At 44.9% G+C, this 20,348-nt stretch overlaps 1 long non-coding RNA gene across 1 annotated transcript in view; it reads right to left on the minus strand.

Annotated features, from left to right (window-relative positions):
* Positions 1-212: 212 nt before the first annotated feature.
* LOC116242318 (uncharacterized) overlaps positions 213-20,348 on the minus strand; it is a 75,288-nt gene continuing 55,152 nt past the window's right edge. The window contains exons 6-7 of the long non-coding RNA XR_016471479.1: positions 8,269-8,517; positions 213-3,393 (exon numbers count right to left, since the gene is read on the minus strand). This is a non-coding gene — a long non-coding RNA (uncharacterized LOC116242318). The remainder of the gene's footprint in view (positions 3,394-8,268; positions 8,518-20,348) is intronic.

Consider the following 20,348-nt stretch of genomic DNA (forward strand, 5'->3'; position numbering starts at 1 on the left):
GCTCTGGTCTGTAGCAGCTTAAGAAAAAGGAGGACAGAAAGCCATTGCTTTTCTGCAGCCTGAAATTACTACACCAACATGAATGCAGATTTCTCCAAGTCTCAACACCTTTCTCATGACATTGATGCTATATTTAAGTTCTTGAGGATGTACAGTGGCTCAGTTTGTCTCCCTCCCCATGTCAGCAGTGCAGCTGGAACAGAAGCACCAACGCTTCAGGCTTTACAAGGTGGTCGCAGGCACAGGCATTCCACAGGAGTTCGAGGCAGCTCTGAGAGCCATAAATTTCATCTTCTCACCTATCCCAAAAGTGGGGTGAGGTGGAGCAGTGCAGAAAGATTCAAATGCACAGTGGAACAAAGCATAAAACTGAGCAAGTCAGAAATACATAGGATTGCTTCTACAGAATAGATATTTCACTCCTACAAATATTTTTATCTTGCCAGACTAGGTTTAGCCACACAGCACTGGCTAAGCTGAGCCAGCATCCTGAGATCATTGGTAAAGCTCAGAATTATATGTGAAGTTTTCCAGTGCTGCATCTTATAATGGTAGTAAAGATAGGAAGCACTAAAGCTTACCTTTTCCTGAGGCAGAAACTGAGAGATGGGGAAATGTGACTCTACCTTAGTGACAATGGATGGATGTTTTCTAGGGAACTTGGAGCAATCTTAGAAGTCAAATAATAGTTAATGCATGTTTGGCACCCTGATCCATAGACCTATCTGGCCAGAGCTCATAGGGACAACAGCAAAGCTGGATGTAGTGGCTAGGCTGAGATCTGCAGGCACAATCTGCTGTAGCAATGCTAACAGATATCCACCCTCTGTATTACCAGGATCTCTTGAGCCCAGCCCTTTCAGTCCTCTATGTGGAGAGCTACAGAGCTCTAACAAGCCCTGAAGAAACCACATTAAAGTCATTCAGTCATACAGTCAACCTGTCAGGGATATAAGCCCTCATCTTTACCCTTACCTGCCCTTACATGAAGCTGAATAACACATGGGATATTCAACTGTCTTTGACAAATGCGTTGTGTTTGCCTGATTTTCTCATTTGCCACAGAAGAGAGATGGAATTATTCTTTCTGATCAAATTAGTTTTAGCTTTTCTCATTAGCTTTTCATAATCTTTAGTGTGCAGATTGAAAGGAAGGGGCTTTCAGCAATTTTGGCTGAAAGCAAAATGACTAAAGGTTAAATCCCAGAGTAGGAGGCAATGGGAATGCACCAGTGTTGCAGAGAAATTTCCAGCCTGATCTTGACTGCATGAGGAATTTTAAAACAGCAAAAAATAATTAAAAAAAAAAAAAAAAAAAAAGCCCAAGAAATCCTCACTGAAGTAACAGTGTGGGCTGTTCAGGTCTGAGGGGCTGTTCAGGTCTGAGATTGTGACTCACATGGTCGATCTCATGTAAATAGCCCAATGAAGGGCTTATCTGAACTGGAACTGTCACTTTTAGCTTTGGTTGGGTCAGTTTAGATCACTCCAGTGAGTTTACTTTATGGCAGCATCAGCACTGCAGACCCTTCTAAGGATGTTCTAAGGATGACAGAGGGATGTATTATATAGCATGGCGCATCTCACGTACATGAATCTGTCATCTGACCTAAAGGATCACCCAGCCTCCTCCAAACCATTGTATCTTCTGCTGCAGAGTGCCCAGTATGATGGAATTGAAAGAAGCAGGGGTGAACAACCTCTGAGCCCACAGCTGCAATATCTCACTGATTAAAAATCATAAATCGGAGGCAGGTCAGAAGGCTCTTGCACACCCTCCTCATGCCTAGACTTTGCAATAGGTGCATACCATCCCGAGGAGGTGCACCAAGGTCATCAGAGTAGGTTGAGTATCTGCCAGAACCACACAGACTGAGTCACCACCCAGCTGGACTGTGTAGCTGGGCATCTCTGCACTGCATGATTCTTGAAGTTCTTGTCTAGCCCAGATGATTCTGTGATCTGCTCCAGATGAGGCTTGCCAGTACCACAGTACAGCCACAGCTCAGAGAAGCAACAGAACACATTCTCCAAAAGGAAGTCAGTTATCTGGACAAAAATGCTTTTTTGGTGACATAACTCTTGTCAACATCAGGGCTTTCACAAGCTTTGTTTTTTTCACACTCCTACCCAGCTCAGCTTTGACCAGCAAAACAGTGAAACGTAGGGCAAATGCTCCAAGACAGCTAATCTTTTTACTTACATAAGAGCAATCAACAACGTAAGATTGATCACAGGTAGCAGATGCTGCAACGTTCAATAGCCCACAGGAGAAGGAAGCAGAACGCACTTCATTCTGAAGTGTTTTCAGGGAAGTTTGCTTGTGTGCCGTGTCAAGAGTGGGCAGGGCTTTGGGAACCTGAAGGTCACCTTGGCACACGTCCTCACAGCACTGCCTGCCCTGCCCTGCAGCTATGGGACACCAGCCCAGAGGACACTGCTGGTGACTCGTGCAAGGTGCATGAAGAGCTGGAGGGCAGCAGGGCAAGGAGCAGGACTGAAGGAAGATGATGCTACATGTGGTGCATACCTATGGCAGACGACCTGTAATTCTTTGCACAATGCTAGAAACCGGGGGTGGCTTTTAAAGATATTTTCTGTGCTGGAGCTAAGAATGGCAGGTTTCACAATGAAGCTGTTGTTCAATTATACATGATTCAATGTGTTTGCAGATTTGACAGAGACAGGGAAGTAATAAAACAAAGATACTAAGACTTATCAGCAATTCTTGCCATTTCTTAATGCCACTTCTAATCTGTGCCTTTGACCCTTTGGTAATTCTACTTCATTTTGTGCTCCTATAACATTCAGCAAATGACTGAAAACTTTATGCCAGTCGCTAGCTTATCATGTTTGCTTTATGACAGCCCAAGACAAAGGCCAATACATCATAAAATAAAAGTCCAACTCCATAGTTAGACTCCTGAGTAGACAGCTTGAATTTCTAATGAGCAGAAATTTGCTCTCTCGCCGCTTTTAATAGAAACTCAGGGGTTCCTGAAGAATCAAGTCTTTTATCAAATTGTCAGATATGGACTTGGGAACATAGCTTTGGAATGCAAATCAAAGGCATAGGCCTTTGGTGAATGCTGTGTCATAAGTACAGCTATTGCAGGGCAAGGACTCCTTAATACAGGAAGGGAACTCATAAGGATGTTTATGCTTCTTCATTCAGATGACTTGAGGGACAGCTCTGCATGCTGTCGGGTTGGCTGAGCCCCAGGGGCTGAATCTACTGCTGGATACTCTGTCGACCTACCAACTGCTCATGGTAGCACAGGCACAGGTTACCTCCTCGCCTCCCTCTTGCAGCACGGCCCTGCCTTCTGCCTGTGGGGCTGCTGCATGGTCATGTTTGTGCACTGGGGCTTTGCATGGGCAAAGCTTTCATGTCTGCAAAGGGAAGAGAGAAGAGGTGCATCAGTGGCAGACCTGCTGGGGCTGCTCTAAGGGAATTTTAACTGGGAGTTATACTGCTATGTTCTAAGGAAAAAACAACCTCCTCTTGACACACTTGGTGATTGCAGAAAGGCTGCCATGCACTTCTGTCACACGACAGGACTACACAGCACAAAACAAAGGTGCAAGGTGGCAGATTCAAAGCTAACAAGAGGAAATGCTTTATGAAATGTGTAGTTAAATTCTGTCGCTTGCTGCCAATAGTGCTGTGGATGCCAAAAAGACATTTTGAAAAATGATTTGACAAAGTCACGGGTAGAGCTATTAGGGGCTATTAAGGCCGTAGGAAGCTTTCAGGAATCCACGCCCTCATGCATACAGCGTACCAGAGACTCACCATTTTCATGCACTTTGCTTTATGCTTCTGCTACCAATCAACAGAGAGAGGAAACTAGAACAGATAAACATTTAGAGTGAGCCAGTATGTCCATTTTTCACATGAAACCTTTTATGTTGGTCTTAATATACATCAATACTGAGAGTTGTTAACCACAGTGCTTCAGTAACTGCTTCATAAGCAGCTCAGCAGCCCATTCAGCCTCTTAAAGAGAAAAGCTATAAAATCAGTGGGGAGATAGTCATGCCTTGTTGTCCCTGGGCTAATTTAGCCAGCTGTGGCCTGCAAAAAGGAAGAGCTTCTCAGACACTTAGTTCACCTGATACAAACATATCCTGAGGGGCTTTCCCAGCCCAGATGCAAAAGATTGCAGCAGGCAATGATCCTGGTTTCAGGTCTCTCAAGAGCTCTGCCAGCACCCAAGCACCCAATCTGTAGTACTTTTCAGCTCAGGAGACTGGCATAGGATAGGGAGGAGATGCTGAAATAAGGAAAAAAATCATAATTGTACCATTGCCTAAAAGGATATTGTCAACCTCTGTAGATCTGCACATCATTCCCCACAAAAGTTTACAATGCACACCTCATTTTGGAAGTCTTCCTTCATTGGTGTGAGAGTCCTCGCCACGCTGCAAAGTGAAGGTGCCTGAGAATCCTACTGCAGTATTGGTTATTACACGTAAGGGCAAACCGTGTTTTAGCAAGGAATTTGTCCCCTGAGTTGTAACACGGACTGGACTTGCATACGCAGATGAGGAAAAAAACATGCAGTAACATGGTTTACAGAGAATTGCACGGTAACGTGACTCCTTGGCATAGAGATGTGCCTGCGTAAATGCCATTTCAGGCATGACAGATGGAGGGAAAGGCTTTAATGCTGCTGCATTGTGCTACTGCTCCCAAACTAAACATCCCAGACCACTATGTTGCTGTAGTGCTTTGCCACTGTGCCTTCTTGCTACGTGCTGCGGTGGGCTTGTCTGCAGGCAGGAAATCCCAGAAGTAATTCCCTGAGGAATACCAATGGGAAACTCAAGTTTAATTACCTGTTCTGCCTCAAGATTTTCTCACCATTGCTTAGGAAGCCAAAAAGGTGCCATCTTAGTGACCCTATGGACCACCTGTGTGCGGAAACGCAGGCTTTGTCAGGTTTTACCCCAGGAGGCCAGCATAAGGGATGGCTGACGTGGGGAGCCTCTGGCCTACTGATGAGGACCTTGACTAGATGAGGGGACTCTCCACCTCCCATCTGGAAGCCTGTTTGCATCAGTGTCACAAGCACCTAATCTTGACATACCTATAGAGCCCAGCATCAATCTGCCCCAACCTCACTCCCTTGCTGGAAAAAAACAGTCAAGATTTCCCCGAACAACCATACAACTGCATTACAGAACAGCTTGTTCTACCTCAAGCCACGCAGTTATTTCATCTTGTGGTGGGCCTTGGGAGCTACTTTATCACCAGCTGCAGCAGGGCTGAACGGTTTCCTACTGTTGATTAAGGAAGTAACAGTTGCCAGACAGAGATTTACCTGAAGACCTCTGCTGAAGCTCTTTCCCTTTGATTGCCCTTCAGTGTCGTGCCTTGCCAGGCCTTGTTAAGGCTTCTCCATTGTTCTTCTTGCTGTCAGTCAGTCACGACTTTGCAAAGGCGAATATGCAATTGAGATCCTTAATTAATGCCACATAACGATCAGATGAATTCACTGGGGAAGGGACATGTGAAAGGAATCAAGCCAGAAACCTAGCAGAGTGGGGGGAGGGGAGTGGACCCCTTCCAAGGATTTTATCTGTAGAAAGATCTAATTAAGCTAGAATAATATGCAAGCTCGTTTACAAAGAAAATGAACATCAAGACAAGCTGAAGCTAACAACCAGCTGTCTCCTCTTTGGGAGTTAAACGCATTAGCTCCAGAGGCAGAAAAGAAAGAGAAAAATAGGCTTAGGATTTGTGTATCTTAAAACAAGTGAAACCTACACCCACTGGTGTAACACTCCAAATCTTCCAATTCTTTTGCATCGTGGGGGCAGGTCTAATTCACTAGAAGGGAATGTGCCTCGATTGGCTGTGGCTAAGCTAACATAAGCTTTGCTGCCTGCTGTTGGCAAGCTCAGTCATCCCTCCCAAGTGCCTGTGGCACTTTCTCTCCATCCCAGTGCAACCCAGCCCAGGCTTCCAGGCCTGGCTTTGCTGCTTGGGGATGGATGAGAGCCCACTTTGAAGACAGGGTGACTAGCAGGTAATTGGTCTTGGATTTGGGATTGAGGAAAGGTGATGCCACATTGGTCAGAGACAGCACAGGGAATACAAATAGTTAGTGTAAACTCTCAGATAAAAAAAAATAAAAATACACCAGGCTTTAGACAGTATTGATTTCAAATGTGTCTATGACAGTTAGCCACCTAGTTGACCTTCCCATAGAGCTGGACATCATGTTCCTGTTGGGTGTGTCTACACTAGAGGGGATTTTTCAGCATATATATATTGCTAGAGCTATGACAAAAATATTTCAGTAATAGAGATGCCATTCATACCACTGAAGGAGCTATTTTCTTAGCTACTTAAATAGACTAAGCTGTGCATTTTTATTTTTATTTTTTGCAAGCACAGATGAAATTATATTAGGGCCAGCACAGATATGAATTGGGCATGTATTCTCCCAACTAGTATATCTCGGAGCAGACAGCAAAAATTTTCAAGGCAGACTGATCCGCATGCACATTATCAGTATCACCATTACACTTTACCAAGTCACTAAGAGAAAAACAAACCTAGGGAAAAACATTCACTCCAGTATGAGAAGTCACACAGCTCTGACAGAGAGCCAACAGTACTTAACTCAGTTTCTCCCACACTTTATTTAACTGTTCCATTGGGTGGTCTCTCTGCAGATGTCAATGCACTGAGGATGTCAATGCTTCCTTTAGGGCCAGGAAGCTTCTACCTCTGTCTGAGCTTTACCAGAAAATAAACGTATGCCCCTGAACTAAAACTAAAACCATCAAGAAATCACAATCAAATCTGCATACTCTGTGTGACAGCAGAGAACCTGAGCTGCCTTCAAAACACAATGCAAAGTGCTCGGATTCCCCAGCAATGGCTTGTCAGGGATGCATACATTTATTCCAAGGAGAGACAGGCTTGGGGGTCAAGATGAAGACACAGATCAAACAGCTTGTTCTCTCCACTGCAGCTGTCTATTAAACAGAAACGTAAAGCATTACATTGTTATAGGCAAACTTGCTCTACTCTTTGTCCTCTCCATTCCTTAGTTGAAAGGTGGAAGTTAAATTATTTCTGTTTTTCAGGAATCAAGATTGTTTCTGCACAAGCATAGAGCAAATCAAGATCTAATTTTTTAGCAGGCCTACCTGCTTTTGAAGGCAAAGCATATATTGGTACAGTATGATTGAAAAGACCAAAATGGTTTATTTGCCTTTGGACACTCCATTTGAACCATTTCAGATCTGGCTCAGTTTCAACAGTGTGAACAACTTTTTAGCCCATTTCAACAGGAAAGCAGGGAGTAAGAATTCCCAAATGGCCTTGTTCAGATCTTCTCTAATGAATGATATGATTTACCACAGTTTCCTCTCATGGGGGGCAATGGGAATGCCCACATAAATGGAAATCTAGAGATGTGGATGTCTTTATTACACCAAGAAAAGGTGAGCACAGACACTAAACCTAAGCAATTTTTGAATACAAGGCATAGCATTAAAAGTGCTGGAATATTCTTAAGTAGGAAATTATTTAAAGGACAAGCAGGACAACAGTGTATCGTTGTATAGTTAACACGCGCATGTATAAGGCCCGTGTTATTTTTAGAAAGGGCAAATAGACTATGAAGAAAATAAACAGCTACATATCAAGATCTGGACTCGCTACTGACTCATCAATACAGCTGCCTCCCCTCCCCACAGTTTTATTTGGCAGAAATTATTTGAAATTTCTTGAGCTTTTTAATGCAGTTTCTCAAGCATTTCTAATGGGTCATATATTAGCTGCAATGTAGTGTCTCCAGCCTTCTATTTAAGTAATATTTTGTTCTGGTGAGCAGTGCAAACATGGCCTGAGAACAGACTGCGATCTCCTCCAGTCAAATTCACAAATGTAATTTGGCTTTTGTCTCCTGCTGCAGTCTGCTGCTGACAAAATGCATTATTATATATGTGATTATTAAGGTAATCATAAAATACGACACGTTATTTGATGTTGCTACTAAAACAACAAAGATCTCTGATTGGCAAACACCATCTTTGTCAGCAAAACACGCCTTTCTCAGTTGCATACCAGGATACGTTATCCTGGGTTTTACCCATATACTCAGGAATGTTTGACATGACTATAAATAATTCAGTCCTGACACACAGTTTTTCAAAGGCTCAGTCTCAGTTATAACGCAAGATAAAGCAAAGTGCCTCCTTCTGAAGGAGGGAGTATGAGAACCATGCTCTGACCATTTTCTTTACCTGAGTGACTTTACAATGAAGATGGCATTTCTGAGGCCACATCTTTGTGGGAGAATGCACCCAGCTGAGAAGTTGGAACAGGCAGAACCGGTGGAAAATCCCCAGTACAACACACAGATGGGAGAGCCAGTGCCGAACAGTTAACACATTCCTGGCCCGAAGAGATTTCCTTTCCACAAGTTCTGGCTCGCTGAGGGCAGGGTGATCTCAGACGACAGGCTTACAGGCCACCTCTCTCACTGGAACACACTGCAGAGAATAGGGTTAAAATATAAAATCACTGGTTAAGAGAGTGGGAAGATGACGTGTTCCAGGGATACAAGGAGTATCTGAAAAAGTCCAAAGAAAGGAGATCCAGAAGTTCTTTGCACTTGTCCACAGCATTAGGACCTTGAGGCAAAAGGAATTAAAAAATGAAAAGGGAACAACCCATTTTGGCTTTGCCCTTCCAGTGTGACAGACGTGAAGACCAAGTCTCAGCTCAGGGCTTGGGATCTGATACTTATGCTTGCTCCAATGAAGTTTCTTTGGCTTAAGCGTGAAGTCCAGAGCAGGAATCTCCTGCTGAAGACTTAACTGGCAGAAAAGGGCTAGCTGTCCTTGCCTAATGCTCTTTGCATTGTTGGATACCAGTCGTTGGAGGAGGAGGAGCAGAAAAAAAACACTGTTGAGGCCAGGAGTGCACACCTCCAGCTTCCTGAACATCTGGACACTGGCAAACTGTACCAGCAAACTGCCACAACACAACGCACCCAGCCAACATGCTGCCCTGGGCTGCCTGTTGTACATTCAAGCAAATCCCTGCCAGGTAGGCAGAAATGCCCCAACAGGGACATGTGGCTGCTGCTGGAGTCCACGGCCATTTACAATTGCTTTACCTATCCTTCTGGAGTTCAAGGAGAAAACGCTGCCGAACAGGACTCCCCCCTTGGCTTTTTCCACTTCCCTCAGGGCAACAACTCAGGACTCTAAAAGAGAGTGCTGGTGAGAGTCATTTTTCTACAAGGACACTGCTCCCTTGCAAACCATCAGGCAGCACCTGATTGTGCCTGGTTGTGCACACAGGACTAAAGGTGACGTAGAGCATCTCTATCCTTTTTCTTAGCCTCATGGGAACCCTTAACTCCCTGCTGCTGAACCCAGCACCAGTGAATGTTCTCTGCTGGCTTTCCACTACCCATATGTCAGACAGGGCCATTTATCAGCAGGAGCCTGCTCCTGGCCTGTGTGTCCCATACTTCCCTGGGCAAGGAGCACAAGGCAGTGCAGGATGCCAGTACCAAATGGTTGTCGTGCCCTGAGGAGCACCTGCTGCAGTCAGGGCAGCTTGCTGTGCTGACCAAACCAGTTACACCAGCACTGCCGTCCTCCCAGCCCCCATACCAAGTCCTCTGGGACATAGGGAGGCCTCCAGGCAGCTGAGGGGTGGGGATGGGGCAAATGACTGGGGACAAGGTCAAGAGAAGAGGATGTGAAGCTTGACTGACCAGGCATTTTACTCCAGAGCAAGCTTTCTTGAGGACTGATACAGTAGGTGATTGGGAAGCAAGTGGCCTTCAGAGAGAAGCAAACAGTGTTTCACCAAAGGTGAGAAGGAGCAAGCACAAATAGGCCAGGCCACATGAAAAGCTCAAAGCCTTCCTGTATATCCCAGCCTTTCCTGCACTCCTGCTTGTGATTCTATGAGCTCCAGACTGGCTCCTCAAGCTGGGAGGCTTCTGGCTTAGACACAAGAGAGAACTTTTCCCAAAATGCCAATATGCTTTGCTCATCCTTGCAACATGTGGGGCAATGCTGCTGTGGCAATGCGCCAGCCTCGGCGTGTGCAGCTCACCTAGTATCGGCCGTTGTGCAAGTGCCTTCTGCTGTGCCCAGGAAAGCCTGCAAAAGCAAAGCAGACCATGCAAGCATCACAGATGAAATGTGACATGAGTTGTTGCAACACCTCTGGGGTTACAACCTAAATCTGTGGGTATGCTTTGTGAAAAATAAGCAATGAATAAGAGCGAGAAATCAAGCTGCATGTGAGTGTCTGGGTGGCTTCTGTGTGCTGTAACAGTCTCTTCACCTCCTTGTGCTGCTCCTGTTGACCTTGACTCCCAGTGAGAAGGCCGCCAGTGTAAATCAAACACAGACTAGCAGTGCTTAGCTGTCAAATTCCAGTCGGTGGTTGCTGGCAAGCTGAGTGAAACAAGTTTTAGGCTTCAGCGGTTCACATCTTGGTTGCAATGGACCCAAATTATCTGCTCAGCTGTGAGGCTAAGATCTGAACGTGCAACTGAGACTACTCTAACCTGAGAGGAAGGACAAGGATCTGAAAGGCTTTGGCCTTGCCACAACCTGATATGTAACCATGCCCAAGCCACCTTGCTTTTAGCTCCCTCGCCTTGCTTCACTGAATCAGGGCACAGGGTACTGGTGGCTGGTACTCAGGCTTGTACAGAGGTTTGGTGACATTTCAAGTGACAGTGGTCCCAGAAGGGTCCCCATGAAAGACCTTTCTGTCAGGACGGTACCTGTGTTCCCATGGACCTGCACTCTCATGGCAAAGGTATGACAGATGTGTTTGCTCCAGCTCTGCCTGTCCTCCACATCTGTGTGAGTGAAACAAAGCTTGAGCCTCCAGGCTGTGAACAATTTCTCTCATGGATGCTAAATTCGCCCTAAAGCAGCAGCATGTGTTTTTTTTCTCACCTCCTCCCTCTCCTGAAGTTCCTTTCAGGTAACAGGCCATACCCAGAGATTCTTCAAGATGTTAAACAGGATATCTTAGGTTAGAGAAAGCTGCTGTTGTTAGGACAACACATATCACAAATGCTTCCATTGCTGTGCTCTCCCTGACTGGTCCCAACCACTCTCCTTCTGCTTCATGGCCTCTTTCCCACATGACAGGTTGCAAATGAGGTCAAATGCTCTGGAAATGGTTTGCAGTACTTTTCCTGTATATAATAAAAAGCTCCAAATGAAAGCATTTCTCAAGTCAGCACTGTTTCAGCAAAGATGCCTAAATTGCAGTGTTGAGTTAAAGGCAGTGTTGATCAAACTGGAGCAGTTGACTGGCTTTGCACAGACAAACCAGGCCAGCAAGATCTATAAGGTGGCCACTCGCTGCTGTAAGCACCAAGCTTTCCACCTCTCATACATCTTAATGGCAGGTTCAGTTCGTGATAATCTACAACTTATATTTGCACAGTGTGTCCATTCTATAGCAGCTTTCTAACTGCAAATAGCAAGGTTACACATACTGCTGTCCACCTGAGGAGAAGACTGTATGAGTTATCTGATATGCAACCCGAGGGTATGGAAAAATCAAGGGAAAGGAAACCTAGTTATAATATGTGGGACTTGGCAATGGTGCAAGGTTAACACACTGCACAGAAAAAATAAATCAGTGCAATTAGAACTGGCACCCAAAGAGTCTAGACCTCACGATTACACATCTCATGGAAAACATGGCAGGTAGCATGGAATTTTCTAGCACTGTCATGGGCCTTTCCTGCTTCAGATATAAGATTGCCACCTAGTGATCACCCCTACCGGGGCAATACCCTAGATTTCAATCTCCCCCCCTATAACACTCTCCATTCCTCTCCCTTTATCAGCAAGACTCCATTTATTTTGCAATATCTGATCTGATTGCAACCAGAGGTCATATAACTGTACAGACCATTAAACACCATTTCATTTGGGCAGATGCAAATGGCTCCATTATACTGAAATCCCATTACTCACACAGCTCACTTTAAGCACTGGGCTATCATCTGAGCAAGGCAGGGAAGGCAATAAAAACACAGCCTGCCCAAGACATGGTTCTTGCTGGGGAGATCTGGATGCAGGAAGTATTTCCAGATACTTCCAGATCTGTGCTGCTTAATATACAATGGGAACATATTGCCAGCAGCTAGATTTACATGTCTGGAACTAGAATATTTCAACACGTGTTGCTGGTTTGTGGTACTCTGTCCCTAACTAGCAAATGTGGAGCATGGACTTTTAAATAACTTCTCATCCAAATGCATGTGAAAAGAGTATCCCTGCTGGAAACTTCTCACTGTAGAACAGCTATGTTTGTGCTGGAAAACCCAGCCATCACCACCCAATAGAACAGAAGAGAGATCTTGCAGGGATTCTTCTCAAACAAATTTACAAAAGCAGCAGATATTCCAAGAGCGTAGAAGGTCACGTAGCACCCCTGTCTTCTGTTTGTTACCTCTGTTAAACCGGCCACTTTCCAGTATCCTTTTTTGCTGCTTGCTAGGCACTTTCTAATTCATACAGTGTTTTTGTAGCCACTATTTTGCTCAGTATCTCACAAATTTTTGAGGCCTAGTTTTCCTTTGCAGAGCTGGGGCTAAAATCTGTGCATTTCTGAGTTTTCTCATTTCAGTCACAGCCCCTGCTTCTGATTCAGCATGGTGTTTCTGATAGGAACCCAGAGAAGGAGGAAACAAGAACAGACTGCATTATGCCCTGCTCACGTGGGTTGTGCTGCAGAGCTGAGACAGGAGAAGAGGAAGAGTCTGTGTTGGCAAGGGAGAGAGTTCAGCTGAAACTAACGTGCATCTTGGTATTCCTCTGCTTTAATGGAGTGCTGAAACAGGGCTATGATCAGCCTCTCCTTTTCTCATACTGGAATCCCAAGTGGCTATTACTAGTTCCTAACTAACTATTGGAAGCATGAGTCTGTCCTAAGCTCCCAGGGCTGGAGACAAAGCTGCCCTAAGAGGCAATTAACAGTCGGGCAAGATGAGGGCAGGTTAACATGGTAAAGGTCACGCACAGAGGGCACCTTGCCCTGACCAAGGGTGATGCTATGTTTGCTTCTTTCTGGAGAGCAGCATTACGGAGAAGTCAAGCACAGGCCATGTAGGGTAACTCTGTGAAACAGCAGTGGAAAGCTGAATAGCTTTACTGGCAAGGAAGGATAGAGAGCTTGAGAATTTTTACAATAAACAGCTGATCCTCTGACCTGATTCAAAACCAGGTCTGGTAAGAATGGATGATGATTCAGCCTTGGAGGACTGATTAGTACTCTGCATGCCCGGATGTGCTGGCCTCAATCTGGTGCTTTGGAGATATCCACGTGATGGAGAGCTCCTTACATCTGGCACAAATTGAGAGATTTAGGAGGCCACTAGGCTGAAACTGAGTCAGCCACTTACTATTACAGTCAATACCTGTCAGCCAGAAAGACCTGATGATATTCATACCAAGCTGCTTTTGGCATCCCAGCCTACGCAAGCTGGGACAAGAAGCCACACAGTGGTATTGGGAAGCTCTTCTTAGAAAGGCTCTGTGTGCATGTGGATGTCCTCAAAATGTGGTCAAATGCTTTTTCTATGTACCTACAGCTTAGTTCCTTCACTCCTCAGGGTGCTGCAGTTTTTAATAAAATATTTTACTGCCTGACCAGTTGCACAGTTTCAGATCTCACTGTCTTCTCCACACAAAGCACAGCTACAGGTGTAGTGTTGTAGCTAGCAGAGTTCAATATTGCATTTGCAGTTTATTTTCCCAGATAGTAAATGAGCCATACAACTTCTGTTGTTGCTTTTTCCTGAATCACTGCACTTACATTAAAGTTTTTGCTGATTGCAGTTGCTTAGAGGGAGAAGAGGGGGAGAAAATGTATTTTCCGCATTCCTGATAGCTCTATAATTTCCTAGTAGATAATAAGGTTGGGTCATGTCATTGATTGCTGTAACTCTGGACATCCCGAGGTAGGTGGGAGGTAGACAGACAGAAGCAGGCTGCCCACTCCGTGGAAGGGGCAGAGCCTCACAGAAGAAAACTAGAGAGACACAGCCTACGCAGGTATGAATCCATACTAGGAAATCACTCCTCATTTCAGCAGAGCTATTCTGGTGAAGGTGAGCTCTAGTGTGAGGCATGAGCAGCTGCTTTTAACACTGAGTTCATTAACACCTCTTTGATTAAAATGCCAAAAGTATTGGAAGGAAATGGCTACTTTCTCTAGGACCTACTCATCAACATCTTGAGTCCACCAAGGGAGACCTCCAGCAACTAGTCTTGGTGTCTGTGACAGTTCTAAAGGTAGAACATTATTCTGAAAAAAGCTATACACACCACCAGACTTCCCCTATATACCCTAATATAACAAATCAATGGGAAATTTCTCCTTGTGTCCAGATGACAACCGTATGTCTAACAAGGAAGCAGGAAGAGGAAAATGAAATATAGTACACTGGAAAACACTGAATGCAATATTTACCTGTCTAGTTACACCCTCTTTCTTTCTATATTCTTTGCTGCTTCTCCTGCTAGATAGCTTTCTGCATCAGTTCATTCACAGGAGCACTTGACTTTTGATTTGGGAGCCAGGACTGCAGTACATTCTAGTCCTACCAAGGTTCACCTGGGAAACTTTTGCACCTTTCTCCGCATTCTTTTTGGGCTTTTATCTCAGCCTGCTGCACACTCTGAATAACCTTGCTCAGCCATGTAGCCATGGAGCAGGCACATACTACTGAAGGGATTTTCCCACTTGCTCTAACGACACAGTATATGAACATCTAGATGCCTCTGTGTTTGTATAACTCAGAGAAACATGCGGGGTTTAAAACTCAAAATACCTCAATTTGTTATGGAAATAAAGCACTCGCTTGCTGGGATAAGGTTGCTGTTTGCAGCTTACACCACTTGTTGAGTCAGAGGGAGGAGGAGGAGGAGAGGGTGGGTTAGTGAGTGCACTTCTATGTCCCAATTCTTTTGATAATGGTCCTAGGCAGCTGTATGCGGTCTTCCTGATGCACACAGAAACCACTGGCAGACTGCTTTGCCACGCTGGCCGAAGCTTTCTACACCATGGATTCAGAGCAACACACGCTTCATAGAGGTATTTATGGTGCCAGGGAGCCAACAGAGCTGGTGAGGGAAGGCACTACTCCAAAGCTGCATCGAGCAAGCACAAGACACTGTCCTCTCATCCCTCTGCCAATGTGCTGCCAGCCTGGAAGAAAGCTGTCTCTTGCAGAGGCGAGCATGGTGCTCACCACATGCCTGGGCTTCTCCTTCTCTTTCTCCACTGCCCTCCACAGTGTGGGCTGTTTTGGAGCCGCATACGATACTGGCAAGAGCCCAGCCCAGGTGAGCAGGATCTGTGTGACCCAGCCAGCCCACAGGGCTTGCACCAGGAACCTGGCACTGGGACACTGAGAAGTATCCACCCCTCCCAGGAAGAGCTGTTTTCTTTTAATACTGCTTCTGTTGTTTGGGAGATTAAGGGCATGGTTGAGGCTTGTGGCATTTTTCCTCTGGGATCTAATTAGAGAGAAGAAAACTGAATCTGAATGGTCATTAACTCTTCAGTAACCACACTATTGCTATCGCTGTGAGAGGTAGTAGGACAGGAACACACACAGTGACACCTCTTGGAGGTCCCCTGGTAGCCTCCAATGCTACCCTGAACCACAGGCAATGTGCCAGTGCCTGGCTGATGGACATTACAAATAATCTGAGTATTTTTATAAAGGGAAGTTTTTCAATATTTGATGTTTTCCTTAAAGATGCAATCTCCAGTGTCAAGGGATTGCACAGGTGCTTTGATTGAAGGAAAATGGGATTTGAGCTGTCATGGCTACATCAAAAAGCCTGGAGACATAACTGCCCTGTACATTAAGGGCATCCATATCCAGGAGGCATAAAAAGTGAGGTCTTTCTTTGTATTTAGTAATACTTTATTTCTAAATGTTGAGGGGCCCTTCCTTGATGATTAAACACCTGAGATCAGAAGCAGTGCTCACAGGTAACTTTCCTTTGTACAAAGACAGTGCTCTTTTTGACATTGACAACACCTTTGTTCTTCTCTTTAGAGAGAGAGTAAGCACTTGGCACTCCCACACCTTCCACTCTGCCTAACATCATGAGCGAGAGTCTGAGAACACACCAGATATCCAAAAGCAGACCCATAAGTAAAAACATACAAATCAGCTTTGAGGCCACCTACTAAACTGAATGACAGAATCACAGAATTGAAGGCATTGGAAGGGACCTCAAGAGATCATCGAGTCCAACCCCCCTGCTAAAGCAGATTCCCTACAATAGGTTGCACAGGTAGGCATCCAGACAGGTCTTGAATATCTCCACAGAAGGAGACTCCACAACCTCTCTGGGCAATCTGCTCCAGTGCTCTGTCACACTTACTGTAAAGAAGTTCTTCTGCATGTCAGTACAGAACTTCCTATGTTCAAGTTTTAGGCCATTTCTCCTTGTCCTATCTGTACGCCTCTACCTATCTCTATCTCTACCACCTTAGTCCTGTCTCTACCACCAAGAGGATCCTGCTCTCATCCATATGCCTCTCACCTCCCTTTAGATATTTATAAACATTTATCAGATTCCCTCTCAAGTCTTCTTTTCCCCAGGCTGAGCAGACCCAGGTTACTCAGCCTTTCCTCATATAGGAGATGCTCCAGGCCCTTTATCATCTTTATGGCCCTCCACTGGATTCCAACCAGAAGACCCCTTTATTGAACTGGGGAACTCAGAACTGAACACAAGATTCTAAATGTGGCCTCACCAGGGCAGAACAGAGCAGGAGGATCACCTCCTGCTGGCCACACTCTTTTTAATGCACTCCAGGATACCATTGGCCTTCTTGGCCACAGGGGCACACTGCTGGCTCATGGCCAACCTGTTGTCTACTTCTCTGTAGAGCTCCTCTCCAGCAGGTCAGCCCCTAACCTATACTGATGCATGCAGTTGTACCTCCCCGTGTGCAAGATTCTACATTTACTCTTGTTAAACCTCATCAGGCTCCTCCCTGCCTAACTCTCCAGTCTGTCCAAATCTTGTGACAGCATGACAGCACAGCCTTCTGGTGCGTCAGCCACTCCTCCCAGCTTTGTATCATCAGTAAACTTGCTGAGAGTGGACTCCATCCTTTCATCCAGTTTGCTGATGAAGATGTTGAACAAGACCAGGCCCAGCACTGACCCCTGGGGAACACTACTAGATAAAGGCCTCCAACCAGACTCTGTGCCACTGATGACAGCCCTCTGAGCTCTGCCAGTCAGCCAGTCTACCTCATTGAACCTTGCTACAAGAAATATTGCTGAAATACTGTGCAGTATACATCTCTTTTATGGCCACCAGTACCAAATAACTAGCCAACTCACTATTTACTAAACAATGTTATGAACAAAATGTAAACTCTGCACAGAGAAGACTGCAGTAAATTACATTTCTCATGCTCCTGGACTCGGTCCCAACTCCAGCAAGGCGGTGCTAACATTGTAAGCCCTTCCATTAATACAGATGAATATTTAGGAAGAACCAGTTGGTTAGAGAAAAATTTTCTTTGTGCTCCCTTGCAAATTACACTGACATGTAGTATTTGATCTATCTCAACTCACTGTTCTGGGTAGTTTGTTCCACAAGAACACAAAAGGAGCTTCTGATCCCAGGACAGTGGCAGACTTTCCAGCAGAACAGGCTATGCTATGCTTTTAAGATCACAGACTATGAAACCCCAAGGCATAGTCTGAAGTGTTTTACAGGCTGTTAGTACTACTAATTACTTTTGTTCTCTGGTAGACTTAGACTTCTGATTATTACAATTATCTTTTTTTTTAAGAGAGAGTAAATCACAATGATAGATTTAGGAGTGCTTTACAGTAAGCTTTGATAGAGAACATATACCAATGTACCAGTCATATTTACGGACATTCATCTCACAGCTGCCACATAAATTATTTCCCATTTTGACATTTCTGAATAATGCAGTTATCTCCTGCCTGTTTTCAGATGCCTGCATATATCAGTTTTTAGATAGCTGGGTATCATCACATAGCATTTTACTTAGAGTGAGCTTTGTCTGTTTTGTAGTGTATCAGGCTGGACCAGCACAGGCTGACAGGTCTGACTCTTCCAGCAGATTTCTCGCTGGGTGCCTTTCCCTGGACTATGGGAAACCAAGTCAGAGAGTCATAATGTCATTATGGTTCATAAAGATCACTAAGATCATCTAGTCCAGCTGTCAGCCCATCCCCACCATGCCCACTAACCTTGTCCCTCAGTGCCACATCTACACGGCTCTTGAACATCTCCAGGGATGGTGATTAGACAGCCTGTGCCACTGCCTCACCTCTCTTTCTGAGAAGAATTTTTTCCAAATATTCAGCCTGAAGTTCTTGGAAATCAGAAATAATAGGGGATATGAGAGGGACATGGGTTAAAGTTGTTAAATTCAGGACTCATTAATGGCTGAGGTTTACAGTGGCCTGTATTTAAATCTTTCAGCCTTGACTGTGAGCTCTTCCAAAACATGGCCAAAGTGAGTGAGATCCTATCCTCATTCCTGAGAACACGTTACTTAAAATCTGAATGTTACTTAATCAATCTGAACACATACAGGAAATTAAATAACTTCTATTATCTTAAACACCTTAATTTAGGCAACAGTATCCTCAGCTAATAATAGAGGACAAAACTGGAAAGGATGAGGTTAAACTTTTAATTGGTTGTTTACTGTTTCAATCCCAGGCAGCATTTACTATGGACTAAACACGGGGGTGGTTTAGGAATAATACAGGGTGTACTGACTGTAAATAGGCTGCAAGTTACGAGCCCGTGAGCAAGCCATGATCTGATGTAATAAATCTCAAGTCAGAAGCTCCTGTGGTCTGTGACATCATGGGTACTTGAAGCTCTATTTATAAGCTCTGCTGTGCACTGTCAAGAGTATTGCCAATTCAGAAATGCCTTCTAATTAAAATGTTTAGGATTCTTTTCTTATGGTCCTTCTTAGATGCGGCGACCTATTTCCAGCAAATTTAAAGCTACAGAAAGGCAGAACTGCTTGGGGGCCACAGTTTGCATGGGGCCAGGCACTTGCATTCCAGGGAACCTGGAGGAGCAGACAGAGCGCACAAGGTTTGGGCCATCCAGCTGTCACTTCGTTCTTTCAAAAGCAGTTTTTCTTCCCACCTCACTGAAGTGATCTGAAACACTGACAAAGAAATATTTGAAGAGCGCAGTGAGGAAAACAAAGAGAGGGTGAGTGAAGATAAGATGACCCACCCACACCACCGCTTGTTGTGGCTTTCTAGGGTCCGATCCTTCTTCTGTTAAAGCACAGAGTAAAATGAGTTTGCCAGCATCTGCTTAGTCTGTGGCACCTCAGGCTGCTCTAACACAACTGCAAATGTACCTCTGGGGGCTGGGAGAGGTGGTGGGGAACTTCTGCTGGACAATTGCCCTGTGTGTGAAAGGCTTTAGAGAGGAAGGCACCTCAAACATCTCTAATCTGAGCAGAGAGGGACACTGCAAAATCAGCAGGCACGCTCACTGATTGATAAAGCAGATAATAGGAAAAGGGATTTAAACAAGACAGGAAGAGAGAGTATTAAACAGCCTCTGAGGTTCGTAACGATTTAATTCAATCAGAGTAAGGTACAGGCTGTTGATTTAAAAACAGTGTCCTTGGATAATTGGTGCAATTATGTTTAAATATATTGTTTTGTCTACATCAATTTGGCTGCACCTTCCCTCAATACAGCTGGAGAAAATGGACGTTTCCGTGTATCTCTGTGTGCTGGAAGACCAGCCTATGCACAGCGTGTATGTGGCTGCACTTTACAAGGACTGAGTTTGCAGCGGTGCTGCTGACGCCAGCAGGCACTATTGTGAAGCTCCCAGAAGAGGAAGCCCACCTTTCTGGTACAAAGGTATTGGTGCTGCCAGCTGAAAGTACTGTCAGAAGGAAAACAGCAGGTGCCAAAGAGCTAAAAACCAGAATACTTAGGTAAATCCTGTATAAAATACGCATGATACAATTTCCTTCTGCTTTCAGGATCAACTGATTAATTGTAATTAATTGAATTGTTGGGGTGAAGCCCATTTCCTAGAGGCACTTGTAAAGGATTTCCTAAAATAGCCCTCTGGAATTTCCAGGCCTCTTTCATGTCCTCCCAAACACAACTATAAAGCAGCCAAGTGGTCACAGACCGATTGTCTCCTCCCTTCCCCTGCTGCAGAGGGGTGGAGTGGTGCCCTCCTGACCCGCTTGCTGTCATTTCACTTATGACACGATCCCTGCGTTTCACTGGAAATAATACTGG

The sequence above is a fragment of the Phasianus colchicus genome, chromosome 1 (genome assembly GCF_987193195.1).
Source record: "Phasianus colchicus chromosome 1, bPhaCol1.hap1.1, whole genome shotgun sequence".
NCBI classification, from domain to species: Eukaryota; Metazoa; Chordata; class Aves; order Galliformes; family Phasianidae; genus Phasianus; species Phasianus colchicus.